The sequence below is a fragment of the Budorcas taxicolor genome, chromosome 14 (genome assembly GCF_023091745.1).
Source record: "Budorcas taxicolor isolate Tak-1 chromosome 14, Takin1.1, whole genome shotgun sequence".
Lineage (NCBI taxonomy): Eukaryota > Metazoa > Chordata > Mammalia > Artiodactyla > Bovidae > Budorcas > Budorcas taxicolor.
This window is the reverse complement of record NC_068923.1, coordinates 4371079-4393940: the sequence shown is the minus strand read 5'-3', so window position 1 is coordinate 4393940 and position 22862 is coordinate 4371079. Positions and strand designations below refer to the sequence as shown.

Here is a 22862-nt window from a genome sequence, read left to right as displayed (position 1 = left end):
GTCAGTGTAGGAGATGCAGGAGACAGGGATTCAATTCCTGGGTTGGGAAGATCTCTGGAGGACGCAATGGCAACACACTGCAGTATTTTTGCCTAGAAAATCCCATGGACAGAGGAGCCTGGTGGGATAGAGTCCATGGGGTTGAAAAGAGTCGGACATAAATTAATGATTTAGCACACACACAATTTCACATTCTCATAAAGTAGATTCTTATGATGATGCCCATCTTACAGATCAAGAAGCTAGAAAAGAAAGTTATGCAAATATATGTTGTAGATGTTAGAATACTATTTTGAATGTTTGATTATGTGTTCAATCCATAAATGGCAGGGGAGGAAGATCATTAAAAGATGCTGGGAGGTGGGGAGAGAGATGGAGCTGTGTGTGAGTGGAGAGGAGAGCAAGATGGGTCTGGGGTGCATTGAGTAAGAGGGAGTTGGCAGGAGAGCTCTGTGACAAGGTCTGATAGGAGGCAGAAAGAATCCTTGTGGCTAGAGTTAAGGATCGGGACTTGAGATAAGACTGTGTGAGTCACTAGAAGAGAGAGACACTTGCCCTGATATGTTTGCTATCACAGATCAAATTGTAACTAATATAAACATTATTATTTTTTAAACATCATGGTATGCTTTAAGCACACGAGGAAGAGAATAATTCAGAAATCATTTCAGTACTGTCACATGGTACTAGATAATTATTCTTCATAGGAATGATTCAGTGGGGGTGGTGGTAGGAGGAACGTCTTAACAGAGTCTCTCTGAATAACCCAAGCAGACACTCTGGCTTTAGGAAATCCAGATTACCAGAGCTGCAACCAAGGAGTCACTGTTTGCTCCTTTCACACTGTATCGCAAAAACTTATTTGCATTTTTATCCATTATGTAGTTATTGGGTTTTCTTTTTTATTTTTTTTACTTTACAATACTGTGTTGGTTTTGCCATACATTGACATGAATCCACCACGGGTGTACATGCATTCCCAATCCTGAACCCTCCTCCCACCACCCTCCCCATATCATCTCTCTGGGTCATCCCAGTGCAGTATCATTATTAAAGACTACATACATTTAAAAAACTGTGTTGTTTAATATAGATTCAAACATGTTTTCCTTTAATATACTCACTAGGTTCAAACTCAGACGAATATACAATAGAAATTCTTCTTTCTCTTCCCTCACCAAAAGCCCAGCCCTCCAAGTTTCCCTATCAGCAACCAATATTATCTGGTAAAAAAGAGAGAGAGAGAGAAAGAAGGAAAGAAAGAAAACTGCATCTTTTTTTTTTTTTGAGGGGTTACTATTGTATTACAGAGAAGACTGAGTTTTATATTGTGATTGTTCCTGCATCGTTATTAAGTCATGAAAAAAAATGTTATGACACTAAGTTATGAAGTAATACGTTTGCCCTTCTGGTTTGTAGTTGTTACTAACCCATGAAGGAAGTCTTATAATGAAACTTTGTTTTGCCCCATCTCATATTTGGTAATATTATATAACCTTTAAAAAAATTGTCTTGAGTACAGTGAGCGTGCTCTCAGTGTTTGCAAATGATTAAATCTGTGTTTTAAACAGACTCAAGAATGGTTGCCCCAGAAGGGGGTTTAGTACTTTATTAATAATCCAATTCTTAAAACAAAAATTGTTTAAAGGAAGTCAGAATTCCATGTATAAAATGCCATAAAGAATCACATTCCTGGAAAATGTTGTGGAATTATTTTGACTAGATCTTAACATTAATTTAAAATTTTACAGTTGATACTGACCTCCTTAAAGCAACAGGAGTATTTTAATCATCATAAATCCCAAGAAGGAAAAAGTAAGTTTACTTGCTGAGTGAGTTGATGTCTAGCAACAAATAGATATCTATCCACTAGGCTATTTCCAGATTTACAATATTCATTTCTTCTAACCTCTCAGTCTTCAGCTGAGCCAATATTGTGCGACTGTGTAGAAGTTTAAGAGAACACTCCAGTTAGAAGGACTTAGGAAATGTTTGAATACATTCTTTGCCAAAGCTAAATCATGTAGACCATAGCTAGTAAACCATGGAATAAAAAGTATCCCAACTTTGCATCCGTTGAGGATGCATGGCTTGGATAGAAAATGACATATATAACATGACATAGTTTAAATGTAAGCGTGTTAAGTGTGACACAAAACCATTAATCATCAGCATAAAGACTGACTCAAAACCTGGGGAGATAAACGGGAAGTGATCCAGAGAGAGGATATGGGGTGGGAGCTGGGAGGGGGATTCAGGATTGGGAGCTCGTATACACCTGTGGCAGACCCATGTCAGTGTATGGCAAAACCAATACAGTATTGTAAAGTAAAATAAAGTAAAAATAATAAAAAAAAAGAAAGTCACAAAATTTCTAAAAGCCCTTAGACACAATATAATTTGATTCTCTTGTTACAAGAGAAACTGAGATCTAGAGAAGTTACGATTACATAGATTATACAGACTCTTCAAATTAGTGTACTGCAGAGCTAGAACCTGAACCAGGTAATCTGACACCTAGACCAAGGCATTCTGCACTCTAATAATATGTCAGGAGATATTTTTTTTTCTAATTTTTAAGAGAGTATTTTATATTTTTCTCTTGACGAATCATTTCCAGAAGTCTTGTCTAACCCTCTAGGTTAGTCAGAAGGGAGCTCTTCTTCTGGGCTCCCAGATGACCTCTGCCTACCCCAATTTTAACTCTGATACAATGTTTTGACTTGTGGAGTACCTGTGTCCCCTTATTAGATTGTAAATTCCCTGAGAGTTGGGAATGACTCGCTCCTCATTGCATCCTAGTAACTAGCACAGTGCTTGGCACACATTGAATAAGTAATGGAAAAATACTAAATTGATCTTTCCTTGAAATCCTTTAAAGGGGCACCATGATCTGGACTTTGCCTGCTTCTCTAGCTTTATACCCCCAAATTGTGGCACAAAATTGCTTACTCTCATTCTGTGCAATGAGATTTCTGTGCAATCAGTTTCTGGTTGTATGGTTTTGTTCAAACAACCCTTTTACCCACACCTCTCCCTACCACACTCTGCCCTCAAACACACATATATTCCACTGCATTAACTCTCTGGAATCATTTCCTCCTGGAAGTCTTTCTTGATTCATGACTTCTCCCAACCTAAATTGGATTAATCCTATTCTGAGCTCCAGTAATTCCTTGTGCATGCATCTCTACACTATACACATCACATTATGAGGCAGTTCCATAAACATTGCACCCAAGTTCTGTTTTATTCACGTTGGAATCTCTAAGATTAGTACACTCAGGCACATTGATGATTTTAAAATGGGATTTGAACAAAAAGAATACATTAATAGAGAAGGAATCTTGCCACAGGGTAAAGTTTAAGGAACGTATAGATATGGAACTGCAAATAATTGGATATTCAGTATATTTTCCTAAGACAGAACTGAAAAAAAACTAGAAAAAGGCTTTCAATTGTGAGGCTACAAATCACAAAACAAACTTTTATGTAAAAGGACAGTAAAACACTGGCAATTTTTTTTAAGAAGACAGAGATTAGGAACTACAATGGCAAGACTTTCATGTAAATGCTAATGTATTGGTTATCATAGGACAAAAAGGCACTTTTAAGCATGTTTACAACACAGGCTAAGATGAAGAAAAAACAGAGGTTAAACTATATTCAAAACCTGCCCCCCAAATGGCCTACACTACAAGGCATCGGTTTTATTCCCAAATTGGTGCACAAACCTTCTTCTTTCCAATCCATTTTTATTGTTACATTACGTAACATAAAATACAACCATTTTAACCAAATTTATTCTTTATTTAAGTACAGTTGACTTACAATGTGGTGTTAGTTTCGGGTTTACAGTGAAGTGGTTCAGATTCTTTCCCCTTACAGATTATTATAAAATACTGAGTATAATTCCGTGTACTATACAGCATGTCCTTACTGGTTATCTATTTTATATATAGTAGTATGTACCTGTTACTCAAAAACGCCGAATTTATCCGTCCCTCTCCCCCACTTAAAACCACTTTAAAAAGTGCAGTTCAGTGTTATTAAGCGCCATAACCACTAAACACCCTCAATTGTAAAACACACGCTGCAGCCGCAACTTCCTTCTTTTCAACTTTGCTTTTGTAACACACTTAGCTTTCCGCACCACAAAAGGTTCAGAAACTAGGGAGAGTGAAGTAAAGGATTGTACTTCTCGGGATCCATCAAGGGAATCGAAAAGCTACGTTCAGGCGTCCGTCACCAAGCAGTAACCATAGCAACACAGATACCTCCCCTCAAACGCAGCAACTGAGCGCCCCCCCCCACCACCACCCCCGCCAGCGGCAGCTGTCCCTTCCCCTCCTACTGCGCAAGGACCAGGCTCTTCACCCCGGACCGGAGGCAGAAGGTGAGGAAGAGGGAAGAATAAACGACAAAGCGAGAAGTACAGCCCAGCAGTCGCTCTCCTCGCCCTCCTTCGTATCCCGAGCCGTAGCTCTCACCCTCCTCACACCCGCAATCCGACCCGTCCCAGGGGGCCAGCGCCTTTTATTGACGCCAACTTCCCGTTCTCGCGGGAGCTTGGGAGCCTGAGCCCGATAGGGTGGACGCAGCTCTCAAAATCTCAGTCGGCGCTGGGTCTGGAACTGAGGCCGGGGAGCGCCCGGCGCGCGGGGGGCGGGGCGCAGGCCTGGGAGGGCGGGGCCACGCCTGGCGAAGGGAGGGCGCGGCCGGCAGGGCGGCCAGGGGGCGGGGCCGCGGCCGGGACCTGTGGCTCGCAGGTACTGCGGCCCGCGGCGCTCCCTCGGGCACCGGCGCACTGCGCATGCTCGCTGGCCGCGCGGGGCTGCTCGCCGGGCGGCGGTTACGAGCCGGCTCCTCAGCGGCGGAGGTTGCGGTGGTGCGACGGCGATGTGAGGGGCCCGCGGCGGGATGGTGCTGACCCGGGCGGGGCCGCCTTCTTCAACCGAGACCGCGGGCTCCTCGGTTCGACGGGCGGCGGCGGCGGCGGAGGCCGAGCCGGGCGAGAGGTGAGCTCTCGACGTCCGGCCGTCCCGGCCCGCGACCCTCGCGACCCTCTTCGTGTCCCCTCCCCGCGGCCGAGTTGGGAGCGGCCTCCTCTGCGCCCGGTCCCCGCTCGCGGCTCCGGCCCTTCCCGGCCGCTCTGGGTTGGAGCCGGCGCCGGGCCGCTGAAGGTCGGCGGGGACGGCCGGCGGGCGCGCTCGGGCTGTGGACCGCGCTGCCCGCCGCGCCTCGGGCCCGACCCTCGCGCGGCCCCCGAGCCCCCGGCCGCTCTTCGCCCCCTGCCCGTCCTCGCGCCTTGCTCCCTGCCGCGCCGCGCCCCTCATCCCCGGCGGCCCCTCCGTGGGAGGCGGGGTGCCCCTGCGTCCCTTCCCTCCTCTGGGCGCCCCCCGGGCCGGCTCTTCGCTCGCCGCCGGCTCCCTTCTCCGCTCCCCCTGTCATTCCTCCCTTGGCTCGCTCTGTCCGTTTCACTCCTTCGGTTCTTCGCCTTCCCCGTCTTGAGTTAGCTTCTGACAGGGTTTTGCTTCAGCATCATTCGGCGCAGGACTTCATCTTCGGAGGCCCCGGCGCCCCGAATCCTTCCTCTCTGCCTTGACTTTACCGCCTCTCCGTCTGACGGTCCTTCCCTTTCTCCCACCTCGCTCCATCCTGACCCCAACCCTTAACTCTAACCTTGATCTTTTTTCATCACTAAAACTGTTGTTGTTTTTTTCCCGTTTGCATAGGTAGAGTCTCTTAACTCCTGTCCATTTTACTTTTTATGAAATCTCTGAAGAGTTCTAGTCTCTTTTACTTTCTACCTAAACTAGGTAACTCCTCAGTATACTTAGTTCAGTTGACAGTTTCATGAAATCTTTCTTTCTTCACTGACTGGAAGTACCAACAGGAGTGGCAGTAGCCGTAACCTGTTATACTTAACTGATCGAACCTTTAATTTTCAAGAATTGTGTTTACCTGACCTGTCAAGAAGCAGCAACTTGAGGAGAGGCTTGGTGAAAATATAAAGGCTAATCTCCAGACCTAAGGTTAAATTCTGTAGATTTTATTGTCCTCCAGGAAATACAATTGTCCAAGAACAAATATTAAGTGAAATTTATCAAAAATTTTAAAAAATTAGTTCTTTGATACTTTATACATTTGCCATTGTAGTTGACCACATCGTTTTTGTGATGGTCTCTGTTCTCTGCAGTAAGTGCTAACAATTTTTACTGTCTTAGGGAATTAGTGTCCTTACTAAAGGAGAAATTTAGTAAGGAGATAGAAGTATTAAGTTTGTGAATTGGGTAAAAGAACTTTCTAAACAGTTCGGGAGGTTTTTTCCCTCCATTTCATTGTGATCAAAATTTGGCTTATAAAAAACTTCTCTAAATAACACTGTAGGATCTTATTTTGAAGGCATCTGCTGAAGCAGTCACTCTCAGTGAAGTTTGCCTTTATTCTAGGGCCGAGGAGCAACTGGATTATGTATTTCATTCTGTAATCTCAAAGCAGCCCACAAACAGTAAATTCTTCTTTATGTTTCTCTGTCAGGTAGGAATTGAATTTTTCTGTTTCTGTAGTACAGAAGGGAAGCACCAAGACAAAAATGTGTAGTTTCTTATTTGACATGATATTAGCATAAAAGTAGAACTTGATATTGTGAAACCACACCTCTTTTGGAAGAAGCAGCAGTTGTTGTGTATGGTAGGAGGTGATGAACTCAGCTTTTAAGATTTTTAAAAATGATTTTTCCAGTGCAGGTAGAGATAACTGCTGCTTCTGAAGGAAATCTTTGCGTCTTTCAAAGGTGAGTCTTTCTATTTCTAGGTAACTATTTATTAAAAAAGTAAATGCTTAGACATTCTTGTTAGTATTTATAGTAAGTTGATTCTGTGCTCTTAAAAATGAAAATAAAGATTCGTGGCGGACAGTGGGCACATGGCTGGATGTCAGAGGATCTACACTCTTAGGATGACTCATGACATTAATTTGTAGAAGTCACTTAACCTGTGTGCCTCCAGTGTCTCTCCTTATAATATATGAGTAAACAAGTGGCTACCCACTAATCTTTGAAAAGCAAAGTAAACCCTAATCATTTAAGCATGCTTAGGGCCAATACAGACTAAAAATTGCTATATAAAACACTTAGGTTTTGTCTCTTTTAGACTATGTCATAAGAGTAGAATTGAATGCTTAAATCCTAGATCACTGTAATTTAGGTTTTTTTTTTCTTTTTTAAGTTTCAGACTTAAGTGAAAAGTTTAGTAGCATGTGTTATAAACGTGGACTAGTTTAGATGAATCTTCATATGCAGTGAAACAGACACTGCCACATTCAGTATGTTTGCCCTATGTTTGCCAGAATTTGACACTGAAAATGTAAAGTTAACAGTGTTTTGGTAACTTCCATGAATTCCTGTTGTCTTACAGTTTATCTTTGTTTCCTGTAGATATAGACATTTGAGAGTAGAGGTTCTTTAGGGGATAGAAAAGGCAAGAATTTCCTTTGATTCGAAGTATTAAGAATGATTAAAAGTGAGTTTTGTGATATGTTCTATTATGTGTATAAATAAATGAATGGAGATGGGAGCATATGTCTTAAGTGAGTAATGTTGTTTCCTTTTTTTCCTTGAGTTGTTTGTCAGGAAGGAGGTTTTGAAATGAGTATGAGTAAGAAGCAAAGTGGTAGTACAGAAAAAGCATTCCTAATGGGCCCAGTGGATTTTCAGAGAAGTTGGGAAGCAAAAATTGTTAGGCAGGTCTAGATTTTTCAGAAGGAATATAGTGAAACATCTTCACAGTGGGTTTTACCATTTTATTTTTAAAGATTACCATTTTTTAATAGGTTCATACTTGGTTGTCAGTGATGTTCTAAATTTAATAACAATGAACCTCTTTTTTCTTAATGGAAATATGAAAAGTGTCAGGTCCTTTTAATGTAGAAATTATAAATCTTTCCATTTGAGAAAAATGAGGCTTAGAGAGTCTGAATTAGAATCCAGGTCTATCTGCTACCAAGTTAATGATATACTGAAGAAAGCAGGAAAGCATAAGCTTTTAAGAAAACATTGTTTGTTTCTTGGAATATTTTTTAGACAGGGGATTGTACTTTTTGTTTTAGGTTCTGAGCTTTGTTCTCTGTTGATGAAATATTTTGAGAAATGTTGGGCAGATCCCGGAACTGGCTAACAGATAATGACTGTGAAATAATGAATTTCTTTTCATGTTAAAAGGAGTGACTAGTTCTGGTTCTTTGGGCTCTTCTGGGATTTTTAAGGTATATAATAACATGACATACTCAAAGACATTCTGTGTTGTGTCACTGTCAGGTGTATTTGATGGCATATGAACAGCACGAAAACTTGACGTGAGCTGCTCTTCAATAGCCCTGCCCTTCCCGGGGCACCTTTTATTAGGTGTCCCATAATGAACAGGAGGGGTTCTCCTCTGCTTTCTGTGCTTCCTGCACTAAGTCAGCCATCGAAATGATCTCAGAGGCTGCCGATGTTCTTTCTACATTAGGTTTACATTTGGTTTTCTCATATTAACACAGTTATTAAGTGTCAGTTCTAAGATGAGAAGTAATATATTTCTCTATTATTAGACCCAACTGTTTAAACCCAGATTTTTAAGAAATTAGAAGATAGTAGGGCTTCCCGGTGTGCAGTGGTAAAGAATCTGGCTGCCAATGCAGGAGATGCAGATTCCATCTCTGGGTCGGGAAGATCCCCTGGAGGAGGAAATGGCAACCTGCTCCAGTGTTCCTGCCTGGAAAATTCCATGGACAGAGGAGCCTGGTGGGCTGCAGTCCATGGGGTTGCAAAGAGTTGGACCCAGCTGAGCACACACACATACAGGAGATGTCAATGCCTTTAAACTTCAGATTTTGTATCTGTGGGTGTGAGGAATTTGAAATTTTCATGATTAGGGAATAATGTTAATTACATGGAAAACGGAATATAGTTAATTTATCAAGTATATATATTTTTTAATCAACACTGCATTCTGATTTCAGGTTTTCTTTTAGTAGGGGCATATTTATTTCATGGCTTGTTGACTATTGAATCTGTTTCCTAAAACAATTAAGGTGTAGACTTTAGAATTATATAAGTTTAAATATAGGCTGTGAAGTTTGACACTTTCGAAGGTTTTGTGCTTTTTCCATTGTTTTCTAACCATGTGACCTTGGATAAATTGTATAAACTTTTTGCTCCTTAGTTTCTTCACATGTAAAATGGAGTAATAATAGGTCTTTCAGATTTTTATGAGAATGAGATGAAGTAATGTTAATAAGAGCTACTTGTATAACAGTAAGGGCTCCAAAAAGTTCTCAGTGTTTGTATTTGATATTGCTACTTGGTCTACATTTGGTATCAACAGGGAAACATACAGCTTTTTAAAATATAGTTTGTCAGTGTTTTCTGCTTATCTTTCTTCTGGAAGATCTCCCTCTTAGCCTCGCCCTAGAAGAGAAGAACTTAGTACTCCATTCTTTTCTTAAATACTTCTAAATATAACTTGTGCAGTGTGGTGTTTGGCCCTCAGGAGTTTATTGTGTTGAGTGATTAAGTGACAGCAAAAGATTCTAGACCAGTGATTTTCCTTACTTTCCATGTCCCCTTTATTCATAGCAATTCTTTTAAGCTCCTCTTCATTGTAAATCACCTTTTAAGATGAGAGATGTTATTGATGAAAGGGTGTTGCATGTGTGAATAATTGTGAAGGCAAAAAGGTTAAAAGCCACCTGAGTGATGGTGATCCTGAGTCAGGAGAGTGCCAGGTGACTGGGCCATTTTAGAGTAGGATGTAATCCAGTGGCGTAGTGTGTTTAGCTCCAGAAAGAGGGAGCTTTCAGAGCTGATCAGGGTGTCAAGACCTCAGTCAATCCAAAAGGGAACTGAATGTAAATCCAGAAACAGGACCATAGGCTAGATATTTAGACTGAACCAACCAATGCAAACTTAATCAATTTAGGTGGCCAGAGTTATACCAGATAGCAGGATTACAGATGTACAACTCTATAGACGTCACTGGCTGGTTATTCTCAGTTTATGGCTGTCTGGTTTGACTTGATCAAGATTAGCTCAAAGGTTTGAGGGCCTTGAAGGGCCCGACTTTTGAGTATTGGAGTTCTGCTGTGCCCTCAGTTAGTGGTACTTAGGAAAGGTGGTGGCTGAGGATGCTTTGTCCAAGAGATGGATCTTCCTACTCTCACACAGAACTTGGATGTTATAGAAATATTATTCACAAAGTTATGAGAACAGCATTCTGAAGGCTTCTGGGGTGCCCTTCTTTGGGGCTTCCTGCTTATTCATTGGGAGAAGACCCCCTTCCCCCCCAGAATGGACCCAAAATTGACTATTATTAAATGGATTGAGTTAGCCTTCTAAAAGGATCTAATGATCTTAGGATCTAAAAGATCTCTTTGTTCCATCGTATTCCTATTTAACAAACGGTAATTGAAATGTGCCTGTTAGGTTAGATGCCCTTCCCTTCACTGGTCCCAGATCCCAATGTCACTCTCAGTCCCTAGATGTCTGTCATAGTGTGAGCCCCTTATCTGGTTGGGCTTTAGCTTGATGTTGCCTCACTTGGTTTCAGTTCCTGTGTGTCTGTCTGAATGTGAGCATCTCATTACATTGAGTGTGAACATTTAAAGACATGTAGGTTTTTGTACACTTTGTCTCCTAAGTGCAGGTTTACTACATTATATAGTGTTCATCTAAAAACCTAGTGAATTTTTTTCCTAATGCTGAAAGAAAAAAATGAATGCGCTTTACTCATTGAGAAATGATGTATTGATTGCTAATGTGGAGCTATTCTACAGATAAGTGGGTCCATAGATGATTTTTGCCTTATATGGTGTCTTTAGTACCTAACTTCTGCACACAGCTGGACATTATTATTTGGACTGTCAGTATTACAGGCTCTGAACCCATTTGTCCCATGACTGCTAACCTGGGAATGGGATTTAGAAGCTGGAGCCATTGGCTTCATAATTGACAGAAGTGGTCCCTTTATTTCTTGGGTTGACAAAGGGAGTGTCTGAAATCTCCAGTTTGTTTAGCTTGTTTACCCTCAGCTTTAGAAGGAACATCCTCAAGATATCTTTTTTGAGTTTGTAGTTCAAGAGTCAAGGCCGTCATTCACTCTTTGATTTCTGAGAGAGGATCTCATCATTGCCTGTGGTCTCCAGTCTATTTTAAGGAACCTCTGAGCTGTGCCTCTCAGTTTCAGACATGTCCGTGTCCTCTTTTTAGGTTTCTGAAACAATCAGGAGTTCAGGCTAAGTTCAGAATGGTTAGCTGTTGTTCTAGGATGGTGTGGGTGGTACAGGAGCATCTTCCATATTTTTCCAGATAGCCATGCCTGGACTGGAGGTCTCAACTGATCCAATGCGAGTGAACAGCCCTGGTCTTAGAAGCTAGCCAAGTGTTTAAGCACCCAGCGCTGTTTCTGGTATAGTTACTGTGCACTCTAATGGTTGGGGAGGTGGATTGGCATTCCTAGGCTCAGGTCCAGTAGAAATCTGAGAGAGATGTGTAATAAAACATGTCCAAGGAGCTGCATTTTTAAAAATAAAAACAAACTGATAAAATTAGTTTGAATAATATATTTTATTTAATCCAGCGTATGCAAAATATTATTTCAGGATGCACGCATGCTAAGTTGCTTCAGTCGTGTCCGAGTCTGTGTGACCCTATGGACTGTAGCCTGTCAGGCTCCTCTGTCCATGGGATTCTCCAGGCAAGAATACTGGAGTGAGTTGCCATTCTCTTCTCTGTATTTCAAGAGGTGGTCACTATAAAAAACATTAATGAGATATTTACATTCTTTTGTGTACTAAGTCTCTGAAACCCAGTGTGTACATCTACAGCATGTCTCAATTAGTAACTACATCTGTAACAGTTTAAGTAAAATACAGTCCTGTCAGCAATATGTTATGTTTAATTAAAAAATATTTACACTGCTTCAGTGTTTGGATGTAAATGTAAAAGTAAAAATTTTGAATGCATTTCTTCAGTCACACTAGTTGAGTTTTGATTGTGCAGTAAATCAAATTACTGACCAGGTGTGGCTTGTGGCCATGGTGTGGGATGGACTGGCTCTCGAGGGCCCAACTGTCTTTCACACCAACAGATGATCTTGCTTCTTTGGGAGCAGTCTGCCTTTCCCTGAGGTATTACAAGGGGATTGTCAGGTTTGACTGTCAGAGAAATATCTCCTTAGATCTCCGAGCCATTCAGCGAACAGTTCTCGTTTCGTATCAGGGAAGTTCCTGTTTGAGGTTCCCCTGTGGCATCTTTGGATTGAGGGTTATAGTCTATTTAGCTAAGTTCTTTCTTAGGGACCTTGGAAATGACCCAGGGGCCTACTTGAACAGACCTCTCAGATTGCTCTGTTTAGGCTGCTTTGCCAGGGCCAAGATAATAGAGCGGATGATCAGTCTCAGATAAGTCAGGGTTCCTACAGCTTCACAGGCTCAGATGAAAGTGACAGATCTGAGCCTGCTAGCAGACTGTGAAAGAGGCCGTGGTGAAGGGAGTTCCTGACAGTGGAAAGTCTCCCAGGCACGTCTGGGTAAAAGGAAAGAAGTCCTCTCTTTGAGCTTCTTTTACTCTTGAGAGAAGACAGGCCAGAACTTCCCTGTTTGATGAAAGATCTTTGCCTGATGAACTGAGTGGCATGAGAACCTATGCTAAGTCGAAGATTGCAAACTTGGAATGAATTTGTCCTGTAGAGGAATTTGATTTTAACTGCACAGGTTTTGTTTGCTTGTTTTGTTTGTTTTTTTAACTAGTCGGCAACATCTAAAATTTAGGAGAAATTTAGGTGAAAACTCTTAGGAAAAGCATTTTCAATTTCTACTTGAAAATTTAGAAGCCTGTGATCATGCTGGGCTAGCCAGGACTGTGTCGAGCTGAGTGGCAGTCCTTCCGTAAAATAGGGAAAAGGAGAGAGTCCCATAGAGCCCCTGGACTCTGAGAGTCCTCTGAATTTCTCTTTGCTTTCTCTTTTGTCTACTCTCCATTTCCTTTAGTCTCTTCTTTGAATTTTTTTCTTCTATCATTATGTAAAAATAATTCTTTTTTTTTTTTTGTGGGGGGATGAAAAATAAATTTATTAGTATTAGTCTGTATATATCTCTACCTGTGCTGTATGTTTCCACTTAGGGAATAGTCAGTAAAAAGGGATAAATTGAGAAAAATTAGGCAGCAACTAAAGGACAAAAAGTGCAGCAGGATATGAAGGGAAAAGTGAAGGAAATTACTAACAAACTTTGGATTTATACTGATAATTAATTTTATCATAAAGATTTGTTCATTCATGTCTGTTTTCAGTTTATCAGTGTAATAATTCCTTTCTTCAAGTTGGTTGGATTTAAATATAAAATAACAGTATTTATGGAATTATTGTTGTTCAGTTGCTCAGTCATGTCCGACTCTTTGTGACCCCATGGACTGCAGGACACTGGGCTTCCCTCTCCTTCACCGTCTCAGAATCATGTCCATTGAGTCGGTGATGCCATCCAACCAAATCGTTTGTCCTCTGTCATCCCTTTTTCCTCCTGCCTTCAGTCTTCCCCAGCATCAGGGTCTTTTCCAGTGAGTCAGTTCTTCGCATCAGATGGACAGAGTATTGGAGCTTCAGCTTCAGCATCAGTCCTTCCATTGAGAATTCAAGGTTGATTTCCTTTAGGATAGACTGGTTTGAACTCCCTGCAATTGAGGGGACTCTCAAGAGTCTTCTCCAGTACCACAGTTCAAAAGCATCAATTCTTCCCTGCTCAGACTTATTTATGGTCCAGCTCTCACATCTGTACTGGAAAAACCATAGCTTTGACTACATGGACTTTTGTCGGCAAAGTAATGTGTCTGCTTTCTAGGATGTCTAGGTTTGTCATGGCTTTTCTTCCAAGGAGCAAGCGTCTTTTAATTTCATGGCTGCAGTCACCATCTGCAGTGATTTTTGAGCCCAAGAAAATAAAGTCTGTCACTGTTTCCATTGTTTCCCCATCTATTTGCCATGAAGTCATGGGACCTGATGCCATGATCTTCGTTTTTTGAATGTTGAGTTTTAAGCCAGCTTTTTCTGTCTCCTCTTTCACTTTCAAGAGGCTCTTTAGTTCCTCTTCGCTTTCTGCCATAAGGGTGGTGTCATCTGCATATCTGAGATTATTGATAATTCTTCTCACAATCTTGATTTCAGCTTATGCTTCATCCAGCCTGGCATTTCTCATGATGTACTGTGCATATACGTTAAATAAGCAGGGTGACAATATACAGCCTTGACGTATCACTTTCCCCGTTTGGAACCAGTCTGTTGTTCCATGTCTGGTTCTAACTGTTGCTTCTTGACCTGCATACAGGTTTTTCAGGAGGCAGGTAAGGTGGGTCTGGTATTCCCATCTCTTGAAGAATTTTCCACATTTTGTTGTGATCCACACAATCAAAGGCTTGGCATCATCAATGAAACAGAAGTAGATGTTTTTCTGGAATTCTCTTGAAAAAAATTATCTTGAGTTTTCTGGAAATCTCTCTTGCTATGATCCAGTGGATGTTGGCAACTTGATCTCTGGTTCATCTGCCTTTTCTAAATCCAGCTTGAATCTCTGTAAGTTCTTGGTTCATGTACTATTGAAGCCTAACTTGATTTTGAGCATTACTTTGCTAACATGTGAAATGAGTGCAATTGTGTAGTAGTTTGAACATTCTTTGGCATAGCCCTTCTTTGGGATTAGAATGAAAACTGACCTTTCCCAGTCCTGTGGCCACTGCTGAGTTTTCCAAATTTGCTGACATATTGAGTACAGCATTTTCACAGCATCATCTTTTAGGATATGAATAACTCAGCTGGAATTCCATCATCTCCGCTAGCTTTGTTTGTAGTGATGCTCCCTAAGGCCCATGTAACTTTGCACTCCAAGATGTCTGGCTCTAGGTGAGTGATCACACCATCATGGTTATCTGGGTCATATATGATCTTTTTTGTATAGTTTTTCTGTGTATTCTTGCCACCTCTTCTTAATCTCTTCTGCTTCTGTTAGGTCCCAGCCTTTAGGTTTCTGTTCTTTATTGTGCCCATCTTTGCATGAAATGTTCCCTTGGTATCTCTAATTTTCTTGAATAGATCTCTAGTCTTTTCCATTCTATTGTTTTCCTCTATTTCTTTGCATTGTTCACTTTGGAAGGCTTACCTATCTCTCCTTGCTATTCTTTGGAACTATTCTGAATAGTTATTAACTGAATGCTATTCTCTGCATTCAGATGGGTATATCTTTTCTTTTCTCCTTTGCCTTTCTCTTCTTCTTTTCTCAGCTACTTTTAAGGCCTCCTCAGACAGCTGTTTTGCCTTTTTGCATTTCTTTTTCTTAGGGATGGTTTTGATCACCTCCTTCTGTACAATATTACAAACCTCCGTCCATAGTTCCTCAAACATTCTTGTCTATCAGATCTAATCCCTTGAATCTTTTTTGTCACTTTTGCTCTATAATCATAAGGGACTCAATATAGGTCATACCTGAATGTTCTAGTGGTTTTTCCTACTTTCTTCAATTTAACTCTAAATTTGGCAATAAGGAGTTCATTATCTGAGCCACAGTCAGTTCCCAGTCTTATTTTTGCTGACTGTATAGAGCTTCTCCATCTTTGGCTGCAAAGAATAAAATCAGTCTGATTTTGGTATTGACCATCTGGTGATGTCCATGTGTAGAGTCTTCTCTTGTGTTGGAGGAGGATGTTTGCTATGACCAGTGTGTTCCCCTGGCAAAACTCTGTCAGCCTTTGCCCTGCTTCATTCTGTACTCCAAGGCCAAACTCACCTGTTACTCCAGGTATCTCTTGACTTCCTACTTTTGCAGTCCAGTCCCCTATGATGAAAAGGACATCTTTTTTTTTTTTTTTTTTTTGGTATTAGTTTTAGAAGATCTTGTAGGTCTTCACAGAACCATTCAACTTCAGCTTCTTCGGCATTAGTAGTTGGGGCATAGCCTTATATTACTGTGATATTGAATGGTTTGCGTTGGAAATGAACTGAGGTCATTCTGTCATTTTGAGATTGCACCCAAGTACTGCACTTCTGACTCTTTTGTTGACTATGATGGCTACTCCATTTCTTCTTAGGGATTCTTGCCCACAGTAGTAGATATAATGGTCATTTGAATTAAATTTGCCCATTCTGGTCCATTTGAGTTCACTGATTCCTAAAATTCACTCTTGCCATCTGTTGTTTGACCACTTCCAATTTACCTTGATTCATGGACCTAACATTCCAGGGTCCTGTGCAGTATTGTTCTTTACAGCATTGGATTTTACTTTTACCACCAGTCACATCCACAACTGGACTTTGTTTCTGCTTTGTCTCAGCCTCTTCATTCTTTCTGGAGCTATTTCTTTGCTCTTCTGCAGTAGCATCTTGAGTACCTACTGACCTTGGGAGTTCATCTTTCAGTGTCATATCTTTTTGCCTTTTCATACTTTTCATGGAGTTCTCAAGGTAAGAATGCTGAAGTTGTTTGCTGTTCCCTGCTCCAGTGGACCACGTTTTGTCCGAACTCTCCAACATGTCCCATCCATCTTGGGTGGCCCTGCACAGCATGGCTCAGAGTTTCATTGAGTTAGACAAGGCTGTGATCCATGTGATCAGAACAATTATACCAAAGAAGTTCTCACACTGTTGCAAAAGTTCTAGGCTCCACAACAGATTTCCCAACCTTGGGATCCAGCAAAGGAACTGCATACCCCCAGGGAATCTGACTTTGAAGGTCAGCAGGATTTGATTACAGAACTTCCACAGAACTGGGGAAACAGACTCTTGGAGCGAACAACAAAACCTTTTATGCACCAGGACCCAGGAGATAGGAGGAGTGACCCCACAAGAGACTGAGCCAGACTTGCCTGAAAGCGTCCAGAAGTCTCCAGTGGAGATGTGAGTTGACAGTGGCTTGCCACGGGGTCAGTATCATTGACTACAACAGTCCTAGGGTGCTGACCTAAGTCCTTTTACAGAAAGTCACCATTACCCCTACCATAGTTTGACCTCAGGCCAAACTACAGGGAAGGAATATAGCCCCACCCATCAACAGAAAATTGGATCAAAGAGTTACTGAGCATGGCCTTGCTCACCAAAGCAAGACCCAGTTTTCACCACAGCCAGTACTTCCCATCAGGAAGCTTCCACAGGCTTCTCATCCTCATCCATCAGAGGGCAGACAGAATGAAAACCACAATCACAGAAAACTAACCAAACTGATCTCATGGATCACAGCCTTGTCTCACTCAGTGAATCAAGAAAGTGAAGTGAAATCACTCAGTTGTGTTTGACTCTTTGTGACCCCGTGGACTGTAGCCTACCAGGCGCCTCTGTTCATGGGATTTCCATTCCAAGCAAGAGTACCGGAGTGGATTGCCATTCCCTTCTCCAGGAGATCTTCTCTACCCAAGGATTGAACCTGGGTTTCCCGCATTGTCGGCAGACGCTTTACCGTCTGAGCCACCAGGGAAATCAGTGAATCAAGACTAGGAGGTAAATGGGTGAGTCATTTGGATATCCTGGAGGGACGAATATCCGAGGCAACAACTGCAAAACTGCAAAAGCCCCGAAGCATAATCTCTTTGGTGTGTTTGAGAAATAGCAAGCAGTGTGATTGGAGTCGGCCGACTTAGGAGATGAGGTCAGAGAGGTGGTGGAAGAACCAGGTTCTGTAAGGTCGTCATATAGGCCATTGTAAGGTAGTGCTACTGAACATGGTGGGAAGCCATTGGGGGTTTGGAATGGAAGAAAGACGATTTGAATTATTTTCAAATCATGTATATTGTCATATAGCATTTCATTTTATTGTTATTGTATGTAATATATAATTATTAATTAACATATGTAATATAAAGGATCATTTGCCTGCTTCTTTGAAAATAGCCTGAAGGGAAGACATGTTACTTAGGGTAGACGTTAGGTACAGTTGCTGTGATAAAGAGTCATAAAATGAAAGTCTGAGCAGTCTAGATAAATTTGACATCTGTGCTCTATGAAACCATTCCAGAATCCAGAATCTTTCCATCTTTATGTTTTACCATTTTTCAAGGTTCTGTCTTAATCTGTGTGGTCAATACTAGATCACTATTAAGATGGTATTACAGCCTGTAGAAAAAGAAAGCAATAAATCCAGAGCCAAGAATTTCCTTTTAAACAAGTGAGGCAGACATTACATATGTGTCTGTGGACTTCATTTTGCAGTCCGCAGAAAGGGTGGATTGGCCACACTTACCTCAGGGATGGTTGGGAAATGTTATCTTAGGATTGCTGATCATTCAGCAGGAAAAGAAGAGGAAAACAGAAATGACAAGTTGTCAACCACAGTCTTGCAGTTCACCTACTAAAGTATCTTTGTGTATCCTTCATCCTGCCTATTGAAAATACTCCAGTTCCCATTGCCAAAGGAGACAACCCCGGATCCATCCTCCTGTTACATTAATCCAACTGAGAGAGCAGATCCACCTGTTAGATCTGCAAGTCCAGTGACCTGGAGACAAAACACAGTTACTGTTCCTCCCTTGCCCCTCCCTCATACACCTGACATATAGTGGTGGATCAAAAACAGGAAAAGAATAATAAAATTTTCTATTTGGGTAAGCAGACAATGAGAGAAGTCACTGGTTGAGGGTAATGCTGGGCAGTAATGGTGTAGCAGCTCTTATGGTAAGAATGCCTATATTCATTGTACTCTGACCTGTCTTTGGTGTCCGGTGTTTCTTCCTTATGTTAACCTCCGAGATCACATCTGAAGTTGGTATTGAAAATTTTCCCAGTTGGGAAGGCACCTAGTTTTCATAGTTAGCTTTGTGCTGTGGTAGGCTTGCCATCCTACAAGTTACACAGTCACAGGTGTTTGCAGGTTAGCAAACATTTACAAATACAGTTCTCTCAAAAATATAGTAGGATTCATTTGTGTTTGTCTCCATTCAGTTCTGGTGCCAGTCACTATGGCAAAATAGTTCTTTCCTGCTGTGGTTCTTAAGCCTGACTTATTTTTTGCTTTCCTGTGCAGCACTTTCTCTTTGTCTTGAAGGCATCTGAAACAGGAGGCATTGCTGAGAGGAATGGCAGCACCCTAATATAATCTTATCCACAGTGCTCTATTTCTTTGTTTCATCAGGAAGTCTTAAAAGTTCTGTGAAAAATGCCATTGGTAATTTGATAAGGATTGCATTAAATCTGTACATGGCTTTAGGTGGGATGGTCATTTTAACAATATTGATTCTTCTAATTCAAGAACATGGTATATCTTTCCATCTGTTTTTGTTGACTTGTGTTTCTTTCATCTGTGTTTTAGAGTTTTTGGAGTACAAATCTTGCCTCCTTAGGTAGGTTTATTCCTTGGTATTTTATTCTTTTTGATGCAGTGATAAATGGGATTGTTCCTTTCTGATAGTTCACTTTTGTCTATAGAAATAGCAACAGATTTCTCTATATTAATTTAGTACCCTGCAACTTTACTGAATTCATTGATGAATTCCTTTACTGGTAGCATTGTTAGGGTTTTCTAGAACATAAATTTTAAGATGTGTATGGAAATACAAAAGACCTCAAATATCCAAAAAAATCTTGAGAAAAAAGAGCAGAGCTGGAGGAATCATACTCCTTGACTTCAGACTATACTACAAAGCTACAATAATCAAAACAGTATGGTACTGGCAGCAAAAACAGACATATAGATTGATGAAAGAGAATAGAAAACCTATACATAAACCCTTACTCTTATGTCAATTAATCAGTGACAGAGGAAGAAGAATATACAGAGGAGAAAAAACAGTCTCTTCAATAAGTATGCTGAGAAAACTGAGCAATTGCATGTAAAAAAAGAAATTGCAGCATTCTCTAACTCCATATACAAAAATAGACTCAAAACGGATTAAAGACCTAAATGTAAGTTTGGATACTATAAAACTCCTAGAGTAAAACAGACGAAACACTCTAATAAATCAAAAATAAACAAATGGAACCTAATCAAACTTATAAACTTACACAGCAAAGGAAACCATAAAAAAATGAAGATTTAACTACAAAATGAGAGAAAATATTTGCGAATGATGCAACTGACAAGGGCCTAATTTCCAAAATATACAAACAACTCATATGATACAGCCAAAAAAAAAAAAAAAATCAAAAAACAGGCAGAAGACCTAAATAGACATTTCTCCAAAGGAGCCATGCAGGTGGCCAATAGGCAAATGAAAAGATGCTTAACATTGTCAGCCATTAGAGAAATGAAAAGCAAAACCTCAATGAAATACCATTGCATACTGATGAGAATGACCATCATTAAAAAGTTTACAAATAACAAATGCTAGAGAGGGTGTGGAGAAAGCATTCCCACTGATTGGTAACTTAGTGCAGCAATTATGAAAAACAGGCTGGAGGTTCCCCAGAAAACTAAAAATAGAATTACTAGGCAATGGCAACCCACCCCAGTACTCTTGCCTGGAAAACCCCATGGGCAGAGGAGCCTGGTAGGCTGCAGTCCATGGGGTCGCTACAAGTCGGACACGACTGAGCGGCTTCACTTTCACTTTTCACTTTCATACATTGGAGAAAGAAATGGCAACCCACTCCAGTGTTCTTGCCTGGAGAATCCCAGGGACGGAGGAGCCTGGTGGGCTGCCATCTATGGGGTTGCACAGAGTCGGACACGACTGAAGTGACTTAGCAGGAGCAGCATATGATCCAGTAATCTCACTCCTGGGCTATATATCCAGACAAAACTATAATTCAAAAAGACACATGCATCTTTATGTTCTGTAGCAGCACTGTTTACAATAGTCAAGACATGGAAACAACCTAAATGTCCATCGACAGATGAATGAATGGTGAAGATGTGGTATGTGTGTGTATATTAATACATATATATATGTGTGTTATACATATGCATATATATATGATGACATACTGCTCAGCATAAGAAGGAATGAAGTAAGGCCATTTACAGCAACATAGATGCAACTAGAGATTACCATACTAAGTGAAGTATGTCAGAAAAAGAAAGACAGGTACCATATGGTATCGCTTATATGTGGAATTTAAAATTAAACTTTTCTAGAGACATATAGAACAGATTTGTGTACCAAGTGGGAGGGTTTGGGGAAGGATGGACTGGGAGTTTGGGGTTAGTAGATACAAGCGATTACATATAGGGTAGAGAAACAACAAGGTCCTGCTGTATGGCATAGGGAACAAATAATACTCATTATCTTGCGATAAATCATAATGAAAAACAGTGGATATATGTGTGTATAACTGAGTCACTTTACTATACCATAGAAGTTAACACAATGTTGTAAATCAACTATACTTCAATAAAAAATAGAAAGAAACTACAATGAGGTATTGTCTCACACCAGTCAGAATGGCCATCATCAGTAAATGTTTGCAAGGGCATGAATTAGACGAACCCTTCTACAGTGTTGGTGCGAATGTAAATGGGTACAGCCGCTATAGAGAACAGTATGCAGCTTCCTTAAAAATAATAAAGTTACCATATGACCCAGCAGTCCCACTTGTGCACATACATCTGGAAAAGATGAAAACTCTTAATTTGAAAAGATGCCTGCAACTCACTGTTCATAGCAGCACTGTTTATGGTAGTCAAGACATGGAAGCAACCTAAATGTTCATCAACAGGTAAATGGATAAATACGTGGTACATATATACATTGGCATATGCAGTTCAGTTCAGTCACTCAGTCGTGTCCAACTCTGTGACCCCATGGACTGCAGCACACCAGGCCTCCCTGTTGATCACTGATTCCCAGAGTTTACCCAAATTCGTGTCCATTGACTTGGTGATGCCATAAAAAATAATGAAATAATGCCATTTGCAGACATGGGTGGACCTAGAGATTATCATATTAAGTGAAGTAAGTCAGATAGAGGAAGACAGATAATCGTATGGTATCTCTTATATGTGGAATCTAAAAAAGAAAAAATACAAATGAACTTACTCACAAAACAAAAATAGACTCACATAGAAAACAGATTTATCGTTACCAAAGGGGAAATGTTGGGGAGAAAGGAATAAATTAGGAGATTGGGATAGGAGATATAAAAACCACTAGATATAAAATAAATAACAAGGACGTATTGTATAGCACAAGGAACTATATTCAATATCTTGTAAGGAATTATAATGGAAAAGAGTCTGAAAAGGAATATATATGTAATTGAATCACTTTGCTGTATACCTGAAATGAATACATTTTAAATCAACTATACTTCAATAAAAAGTTTGTTTTGAAAAAATGTCTTAATAGAAGTCTTTGGTAATCTTATCTCCTGATAATGCAAATATTGAAGGAGTTGAGTACAGGGACCCATTTCTACTCTATTTCTTTCCATCTTTCATCGCCAACTGGCCAGTTCTTGCCTGAGTAAAGGCAGCAAAGAACCACTGGCACACATGAACGTTGTGGCTCTTTTCGTATTCGTACCTTGAAGTTCTCAGGTTTTTATGGGCACCACGTTCTATAAGTTACTGTCGGCAACAGTTTCTGGCATGTGTTGCTCCAATATAACCAGGGTCACCATTATTTCCTTATTAGTTCTGTGTGTTGCTCTGTTGCCTGCTACCCAGGACTTAGCCAGTGCCACATTCTGTTAGGACAGTTCTCTAATTCCGGTGTTAATTTCTGTATTGAAGAAAAGGCTGCTGTAAAGGGATACAAAAGTGAAACAGCTTAAATGAGGAAAAATCTATTTCTTCCTCAGGTAACAGGCCTACTGATAGAGGTGGTAGAGATGCTATGTTCTGTGAAGGAAATGAAGACGTGAGAGGTAAGCTACCAAAATGTTGGATTTGGACTAAGATCCTAAGCCTTGTTTTAG

The 22862-nt window shown here is 40.7% G+C and overlaps 1 protein-coding gene across 1 annotated transcript in view; it reads left to right on the top strand.

Moving 5' to 3' along the window:
• The first annotated feature begins 4706 nt into the window (after nt 1–4706).
• The window catches only part of FAM135A (family with sequence similarity 135 member A), a 152449-nt gene continuing 134293 nt past the window's right edge, over nt 4707–22862 (top strand). Inside the window, exons 1-3 of the mRNA XM_052651592.1 lie at nt 4707–4769; nt 6745–6796; nt 22746–22811. The gene's annotated coding sequence lies outside the window, so the exon portion shown is untranslated. The remainder of the gene's footprint in view (nt 4770–6744; nt 6797–22745; nt 22812–22862) is intronic.